The following is a 9661-nucleotide window of genomic DNA, read 5'->3' as shown; positions in this document are numbered from 1 at the left end:
AATTGTCAGTAGGTGGGCTTGCCGTTTGGTCTTTTTTCTTTCTTAAATCCTCCTTGCATTCTTGTTCCCTATCTCAGTTGTTGAACACCCTATTGCTCAACTCAACCAGTCATGAAATGGGAGCGTCAGGTTCCAATTCTGACTTCTGAAATTTGTGGCTAATATCTTATACACATTGAGAAATGAAATGGGACTTAATCACCACTCACATTTCTACAGAGTTGGGATCAAGTGGGATATATAATAGAGTTTCTCTCAATCTTTCTAAAAAGATGGAAGTATTTCTTGGAGTCCCTGATCCACCTCTTTAATCTTGTTCCTGTTGGCTTTTTCCCTGCTACTTCAAGTCCCTTTAGGAATAAGACTCAGTAATGCCTTCACCCTGCCCTTCTTATATCAGTATCTTGGTCCCAAACTGGGTCTGCATGTGGAACTGCCATGTTCCCCAGTCTCTTGATGTGGTTATATGCTTCATCCTTATGGGACTTATCAGCTTTCTCCACTGCATTTCTAAGGATGGAGGTCTTTTTGCTCCCATAAGGAAGATATTTAGGAGAGATTGAATATCTGCCCAGTTGGAATCATGAGTTTGGAAGATGCTTCAGATAAGGTTGAGAACCCCCTGTGGGTCTTCCCCTCATCCCTCTGAGCTGGCCTTACAATTGTAGAGATCTGATGTAATGAAGGGGACAGTCACCATCCCTCCCTTTCTGTTTGGGACCTGCCTGAGGGGCATCATGCCTGAGGGTTGGTAAGATGCACCACTATGGGTGCTGCTGGGACTAGGTCTCTGTGAGGCAATATCAAAAGATGAGGTCTGGGATTGATATGGCAGGGGAGTGTTGGGGTCTGTGGACACTGGACATAAGGAAGGGACTGTTGGCCTGATTGTGGGTAAGATTTCTAAAAAGTCTTCAGGAGGTGAATCTAATATTGGCAATATGGACTTTTTCTCTTTAGGTGATATCTCTGTGGAGGTCAATTTACATTTCTTTTGCACCCCTATGTTTTGATATAAGGCCATGAAAAACTGGATATATGGTATTTCATCCTTTTTTTTTTTTTTTTGGTCTTTGACAGAGAAGGCCCAATTGGAGGATGGTGTTATAATTTAGGGAGCCCTTAAGGGACCAAGTCTCTCTGTCCCCCAGTTGGTATTATGGCCAAGCTGTATTACAAAGGAAAATTAGTTAGTTTTTGTTAGTGGGTGGTACTAAGTGGGTTGGGTACTAAGTGGGTGACCAGGCTTAAGCCTAACTTGAATAGGCTTACCTTGAATTTCTTTCAAGCTAACCACTTGGGTGGTTCCACAAGGAAACCACTGGGTGGTTTCCAGTGCTGGAGGACACAACCCAATGGGCTGTTCTCTGTTACCTGGGACACCTGGTTCCCCATAACCTAGAGCTCCTTTTTACCTGATTTCAACTCCCCAGGGGTAACCTACAATGGTTGGTGGGCACATAGATACCACAAAATTTTGCCCACTGGAAGGCTAAAACCTTTCTTGATAGATAAAGACAGCTAAAGGTCCCAGGGATGTTCAGCCAGGGTCCAAGAGGTCTCCAAGGTCTTTCAAATTCCTGATGGGTGATTCCATCTGATTCCAATCTGATTAATCTGGGCACCTTCTTGGAGCAGGATGTCTCAAAGAGTGTTGAAAGCCAGGAGGTTGGGGGTGGTTTTAATAATCAAAGAAATTTCTGATCTTAGAACATGAAGGATATACAAAAAGAAGTTCCCCTGCCAGGGGATTAAAGATACACCTTGGCCCCACAGATGCCAATCTAGAGCCCTCTCTAAACATGCATGTCTGATGAAAGGGGCCCATTGGGTATTCACCAGTTCAGGTGGACAGGTCATGAAGTTCTTCCTTTGAGGTTTGTTAAGACTTAGAAGGGAGAGGGGATAAAGGACCCCAATAAGTGGTGAATGAGAAGTGAAAAGGGAGAGGGTGCACACTGTGTGTTAATCAGAGTGAAAGAGAAAAAAAAAGTAAGAAACCCTGTTGCAACTATACCTTTTGACTATTGCACTCAGGCATCCCTGGCACCTCCCTGAGAACCAGCTGGGAAGCCCTGGGCCTTTCTCAGGCAGCCTTTGTTCTGGATATACAACCTTGTAATGGAGATATCTTTCAATCTCCTAAGAGTGAGTCCTGAACTTATCCTGCTGCCATTTTTTAGTTTTTGCCAATCACCTGCAAAACTGACATACTGTTGTTCATATTATCCCCTGCTCCACTTCCATTTGTGGCCACTGTCACAGAGAAGTGGCAGTAACAGAAGAGGCAAACTCAGGTATAAAGGAGGATGGCCCTGGGGAACCTCCCACCTAGTGATCCCAAGAGGCTCTGGTCCCAGCAATGTGACAGGAGTTGGGTGACTTTTGAAGGCCACTGGAGATCCCCCAAGCTAGGAGGCCCATGGCCAACCCTATGGAGTTGCCAGAATTTTTTACCAAAGTGGTAAGTTCTTTCTCTACTCAATGCTGTTGACCAAACAGCCAAATATCAAAACAGTACTTGTTGATAAGCAGGTAATTTATTCAATGGCCAGACAATGAGAAGGAAACCTCATGCTCTAAAGGCAACTTCCTCCTGAGAAGCAGAAGTGGGCATAGGTGATATGGCTGGGGGCAGATCGGGGATGCTTAATGTCAGCTGGATTCTATGGAAAGGGTGGAGGTTTCCAGGAACTTGGGCCATGTCCTTTTTCTTCTGTATTTGATCAAGAGTTTCCTATCATGGTGCCTGTAGGGAAGATATTTTAGTATGTTAATATAATATAATGAAGGATGATTGTGAACTTTGGCCCACTTTGTCAGCCATCTTGGGCCTGTCTGGTTTGATCTTGTTTCTTGTGGTCTGGTGTTAACCTTATTTAGGCAGGAACACCGGTAGGGGAGATATTAAAAAAAAACAAAAAACAAACAGCTTTAGAAAAATTCTCTATGGGGCTCTTTGAGGCTTATCTGGTGATAATAGCACCAACTCAGCTAGTCACCCAAACTTTTCAATTTAGTCTATTGGAATATCTTTTTCTAGGGACTCATTTCTAATTTTGTCATGGAAACCAATAGAACAATAAGATTGGTTTTATATAAATTAGTTTTACAGCCACATTTTTTGAAATACATCTGTTCTATAAAGAGAAATAGCCTTATTTATAGCAATAACTTGCTTTATGTAAAGCAAATGACATTGTTTCTCTTGTGTTTAATGAACTTTCCCATTACCTACTTCTCACTTGAATGTAGACATTAGCAATTTTGGATCATGGCTCCAAATCTGGTCTCATTCCTAATCTGTGATATCCTTGGCTAAATATTGTTATAGTGCAATCCATTTCATTCCTTGCCAGAAAAGATTGGAATGGCCACAGAGCCATTCCAGTCTTTACTATTGCTAAATTTCCTCTGTGTAAGTTTTGGTGGGCTGGCTTTGAGCCATCTGTAGTGTTTTCCTGGTTACCATCAAGTTTTCCATCTGCCAGTATTTAACATTGCTTGGGTATAAACTCACAAACTAAACAGCTCTCTCAAATCTATAACTATATTATAGGAGTAAAAAGCTGAAACACTCCATGTTTTAATTAAATAAAGAGAGATAATAAATGGAGGAAGTAGAATCCCAATGGTATACGAGTAAATGAGGCTGACTGATATTAGAAATTATTCCCCTGCCTCATCTGAAATTTAGTAGCACTACAATAAAAACTTGAGGTCTGAGAGAAAGTGTCTTTTTCTGGCCTTGGAATAAAGCCACTTGAAAAATTAGAGTGATGACACAGCAAAAGTAAGTCAATTACCATATTTTAACACATTAATATTCAGTTGAATTGATTGGGGTTCTCTCTGTCATCTCCATGTAGCAGTTATTGTGTGTGTGTGTGTGCATGTGTGTGTGAGTTATTTTGTGTTTGTGCGTGAGTTGTTGTTTGTTTTCTTTTTGGGGAGGTGGGTTGTACTTCTTTCTGAGCAAGAGAAAAGAAACCAGGAATGTTACAACTGAGTGGCAGTGGCACTATGGCTTTTAGAAACTTACCACCCACTATGATTTAGAGCAATGTTTTTCAAATTACATGTTGAGAACTCTTAGTGGGTTACAAAATCAATTTAGTAGGTCACAACTGAAATGTTTAAGAAGTAGAATAGAACAGGGAACATCAGTAGGGATCACACATAGTTAAAATATTGATTTGTAAAATCTAGTTTCATATGTATACACATATACACATAGGCAGAAACATGCATGTCTACTAGTTTAGTCTATTTTACAGTGTAAAACATGTCTCTTTCTCTGTGTTAAGGTAAAAAAAAAGTTTGAGGTCCTCTAATTTTGATATAGATTAAGAATCTTTGTTCAGCTTTTACAATTTTGTCCAAATAAATGATAATGCAGTTTCTTCTTGATTTCAGGGGGTTAAAAAAACACTTGTATTAATAAGTTAAAATTGATTCTAAGTTTCCTTTTCATGGTACTGAAAATATCAAGAAAATTCATTTAGAGAAATCTTAAATTAGATTATCCTTAATTTCCATTTTAAACACAAACAACAAGAATCTGGATAAATTTAACTCTCTGGGAGTACTTCAGAACCCCTGGCATTTTCCAGTTTTAGGAGCCTGCCTGAGGCAGAGCCCTCCCTCCTTCCCAACACACACACATACACACACACACACAAACACACACACCTTGATGACTATGGTTACTCTGAAGTTGCTTATCCAAACCCAAAGCCCCAGCAGGTTATTGGGTCCCCCTTAGCATCCTAAGGGTTTTTAAAGCTTTTATTTAAATTTCAGTTAGTTAACATACAGTGTAATATTAGTTTCAGGTGTACAATATAGTGATTCAACATTTCCATACAGCACCCTATGCTCATCACAAGTGCACTCCTTATTGCCCATTACCTGTTTAACTCATCCTTCCAAATACCTCCCTTCTCTTAGCCTTCAGTTTGTTCACTATAGTCACAGTATGTTTGTTGGTTTGCCTGTCTCTCTCATTTTTCTTTTGCTCATTTGTTTTGTTTCTTAAATTCCACATATGAGTGAAATCACATGGTATTTGTCTTTCTCTGACTGACTTATTTAACTTAGCATAATACCCTCTAGCTCCATCCATGTTATTGCAAGTGGCAAGACTTCATAATTTTATGGCTAAGTAATATCCTGCTGTAAATATATACCAAATCTTCTTTATCCATTCATCAATCCATGGACATGGGCTGTTTCCATAATTTTGTTATTGTAGATAATGCTGCCATAAACATCAGAGTGCATGTATCCATTTGAATTAGCGTTTTGGTATTCTTTTGGTAAATACCTAATAGTGTGATTCCTAGACTGTAGGGTAGTTCTATTTTTAACTTTTTGAGGAATGCCCCCGTACTGTTTTCCAGAATGGCTATATCAGATTGCATCCCCAACAGCTGTGTAAGAGGGTTCCCCTTTTTCCACATCCTCACCAACACCTGTTGTTTCTTGTGTTGTTGATTTCAGCCACTCTGACAGTGTGAGGTGATATCTTATTGTAGTATTGATTTGTATCTCCCTGATGATCAGCATTGTTGAACATCTTTTCATGTGTCTTCTGGTCATTTGTATGCCTTCTTTGGAAAAATGTCTATTCCTGTCTTCTGCCCATTTTTTAATTGCATTATACATTTTTTGGGTGTTGAGTTTTATAACTTCTTTATATATTTTGAATACTAACCCTTTATTAGATATGACATTTGCAAACATCTTCTCCCATTCTATAGGTTGTCATTTTGTTTTGATGATTGTTTCCTTCACTGTGCAGAAGCTTTTAATTCTGATGAAGTTAATTAAGGATAATCTAAGATTTCTCCAAATGAATTTTCTTGATATTTTCAGTACCATGAAAAGAAAATTATAATTAATTTTAACTCATTATCTATTTCTGCTTTTGTTTCCCTTCCCTCGGGAGACACATCCAGGGAGAATATGCTATGGCAGATGTCAGAGAGGTTCCTGCATGTGTTCTTCTCAAGAATTTTGATGGTTTCCTGTCTCACATTTAAGTCTTTTATTCATTTTTTTAAAAGATTTTATTTATTTATTTGACAGAGAGAGAGATAGCGAGAGCAGGAACACAAGCAGGGGGAGTGGGAGTGGGAGAGGGAGAAGCAGGCTTCCCGCCAAGCAGGGAGCCCGATGTGGGACTCGATCCCAGGACCCTGGGATCCTGACCTGAGCCGAAGGCAGACGCTTAACGACTGAGCCACCCAGGCGCCCGAAGTCTTTTATTCATTTTTAGTTTATTTTTGTGTATGGTGAAAGAAAGTAGTCCAGTTTCATTACTTTGTATGTTGCTGTCCACTTTTCCCAAAACCGTTTGTTGAAGAGACTCTTTTTTCCATTGGATATTCTTTCCTGCTTCATCAAAGATTATTGACCATATGGTTGTGGGTCATTTCTCAGTTTTCTATTTTGTTCCTTTGATCTATGTCTAATTTTGTGCCAGTACCATGCTGTCTTGATTACTACAGCTTTATAATAGAACTTGAAGTCCAGAATTGTGATGCCACCAGCTTTGCTTTTCTTTTTTAAGGTTGCTTTGTCTATTTGGGGTCTTTTGTGGTTCCATACAAATTTTAGGATTGTTTGTTTTAGCTCTCTGAAATATACTGCTGGTATTTCAATACAGATTACATTAAATGTGTATATTGCCTTGGGTAGTATAGATATTTTAGCAATATTTGTTCTTCCAGTCCATGAGCATGTAATGTTTTTCCATTTCTTTGTGTCATCCTTAATTTCTTTCATATGTATTTTATAGTTTTCAGAGTACAGATCTTTTACCTCTTTGGTTCAGTTTCTTCCTAGGTATCTTACGGTTTTTGGTGCAATTGTAAATTGGTTTGATTCCTTAATTTCTCTTTCTGCTACTTCATAACTGGTGTCTAGAAATGCAACAGATTTCTGTACATTGATTTTGTATCCTGCAACATTACTGAATTTGTGTATCAGTTCTAACAATTCTTTGGTGGACTCTTTCAGGTTTTCTATGTAGCATATCATGTCATTTGCAAATAGTATAAGTTTGACTTCTTCCTTGCTGATTTGGCTACCTTTTATTTCTTTATGTTGTCTGACTGCTGTGACTAGGACTTCTGGTACTATGTTTAATAACTGTGGTGAGAGTGGACATCTCATTCTTTTTAATGATCACAGAGGAAAAGTTCTCAGTTTTTTCTCATTGAGAATGATATTATCTGTGGATTTTCATATACTGCCTTTATTATGTTGAGATATATTCCCTCTAAATCTACTTTGTTGAATGTTTTTATCATGAATGGATGTTTTACTATGTCAAATGACTTTTCTGCATCTACTGAAAGGATGATGTGGTTCTTATCCTTTCTTTTATTAATGTGGTGTATCACATTGATTGATTTGCAAATATTGATCCACCCTTGCAACCCAGGAATAAATTCCACTTGATTGTGGTGAATAATTCTTTTAATGTGTTGTTGGATTTGGTTTGCTAGCATTTTATGGAGAATATTTGCATTCATGTTCATCATGGATATTGGCTTGTAGTTATTTTTTTGTTGTTGTTGTGGTGTCTTTATCTGGTCTTGGTATTTGAGAGATGCTGAACTTATAGAATGAGTTTCAGAGTTTACTTTCTGTTTTTATTTTTTGGAATAGTTTGAGAAGAATAGGTATATACTCTTCTATAAATGTTTGGTAGAATTTGCCTGTGAAGCCATCTGGCTCTGAACTTTTGTTTGTTGGGAGTTTTTTGATTTCTGATTCTATTTATTTGCTGGTTATCACGTTGTTCAAGTTTTTTATTTCTTCCTGTTTCAGTTTTGGTCATTTATATGTTTCTAGGAATTTATCCATTTCTTCCTGGTTGTCCAATTTGTTGGCATATAATTTATCATAATATTCCCTTATAATTATTGGTATTTCTGTGGCTTTGGTTGTTATTTCCCCTCTCTCATTTGTGATTTCATTTATTTGGATCTTTTCTCTTTTCTTTTCGGTAAGTGTGGCTAGGAGCTTATCAATTTTATTTTTTTTTTTCAAAGAATCCTCTCCTGATTTCATTGATCTAGTCTACTGGGGTTTTGTTTGTTTGTTTGTTTTTAGTTTATATATCATTTATTTCTTCTCTAATATTTTTATTTCCTTCTCTGTGTTGACTTTAGGGTTCATTTGTTTTGTTTTTTCTAGCTCCTTTTGGTGTAAGGTCAGGTTGTTTATCTGAGATTTTTCTTGCCTTAAGGTAGGCCTGTATTGCTAAATACTTCCCTCTTCATAATGCTCTTGCTGCATCCCAAAGGCTTAGAACCATTGTGTTTTAATCTCCTTTATTTCCATGTAATTTTAAAATTTTTTCTTTGATTTCCTAGTTGATCCATTTATTATTTAGTAGCAAGTTGTTTAACCTTCATGAGTTTGTGGTCTTTCCAGATTTTTTAACATATAGTGACTTCTAGTTTCATAGCATTGTGTTCAGAAGAACATGGTATGACTTTAATATTTTTGTATTTGTTGAGACCTCTTATGTGACATTATATTTGATCTATTCTGAAGAATTTCCCATATGCTCTTGAAAAGAATGTGTTCTGTGTTCTACTGTTTTAGGATGGAATGTTCTGAATATATCTGTTGAGTTCCTCTGGTCTAGTGTGCAAGTCAAAGCCACTGTTTCCTTGTTGATTTTCTGTTTAGATGATTTATTTATTGAGTAAGGAGGGTGTTAAAGTCCCCTACTATTATTATGTTATTATGAATTAGTTACTTTATATTTTTTATTAATTGTTTTATATATTTGGGGGCTCACATGTTGGGTGCATAAATATCTTCTTGTTGGATTTTCTCATTTATTATAATATAGTGCCTTCTTTGTCTCTTATTACAGTCTTTGCTTTAACATCTAGCTTATCCTATATATATATATATATATATATATATATATATATATATATATATATATATATATATATAGCTACTCCAACTTTCTTTTGGCATGCATTTCCTTGATAAATGTTTCGCCATTCCTTCACTTTATAAATGAATCTCTTATAGGAAGCATATAGATGGGTCTTATTTTTTTATCCATTCTGACACCTATGTCTTTTGATTGTAGCATTTCATCCATTTGTATCCAAAGTAATTATTGATAGATATGTATTTAGTGCAATCTTATTACTTGTTTTGTCATTGTTTCTGGAGATTTCTATGATCCTTTCTTGTCTTTATCATTTTTGTCACACCTTTGCACTCAAAGAATCCCCTCCAATATTTATTGCAAGGATGGTTTAGAGGTCATGAACTCCTTTAGTTTTGTATAGCTGGGAAACTTTTTATCTCTTCTTCTATTCTGAATGATAGCCTTGCTAGATAGAATATTTTTGGGTACAGCTTTTTGTCATTCAGCATTTTGAATATATAATAACACTTCCTCTGGCTTTCCAAGTTTCTGTTGAGAAATCAGCAGCTAGCCTTATGGGTTTTCCCTGGTAAGTTAAGGACTTCTTTGGTGGTGTTGCTGTTAATTTTTTTTTCTGTATCACAATATTTTGCAAATTTAATTGCAATATGTTTTATTTTTTTCCTGCTATTGTTATTTTCTGATATATATATATATATATATATATATATATATATATATATATATATA

Source organism: Mirounga leonina, unplaced genomic scaffold, assembly GCF_011800145.1.
Source record: "Mirounga leonina isolate KUSES-001 unplaced genomic scaffold, KU_Mleo_1.0 Mir_204, whole genome shotgun sequence".
NCBI classification, from domain to species: Eukaryota; Metazoa; Chordata; class Mammalia; order Carnivora; family Phocidae; genus Mirounga; species Mirounga leonina.
The sequence above is the reverse complement of the archived record's forward strand: the minus strand, read 5'-3'. Positions refer to the sequence as shown.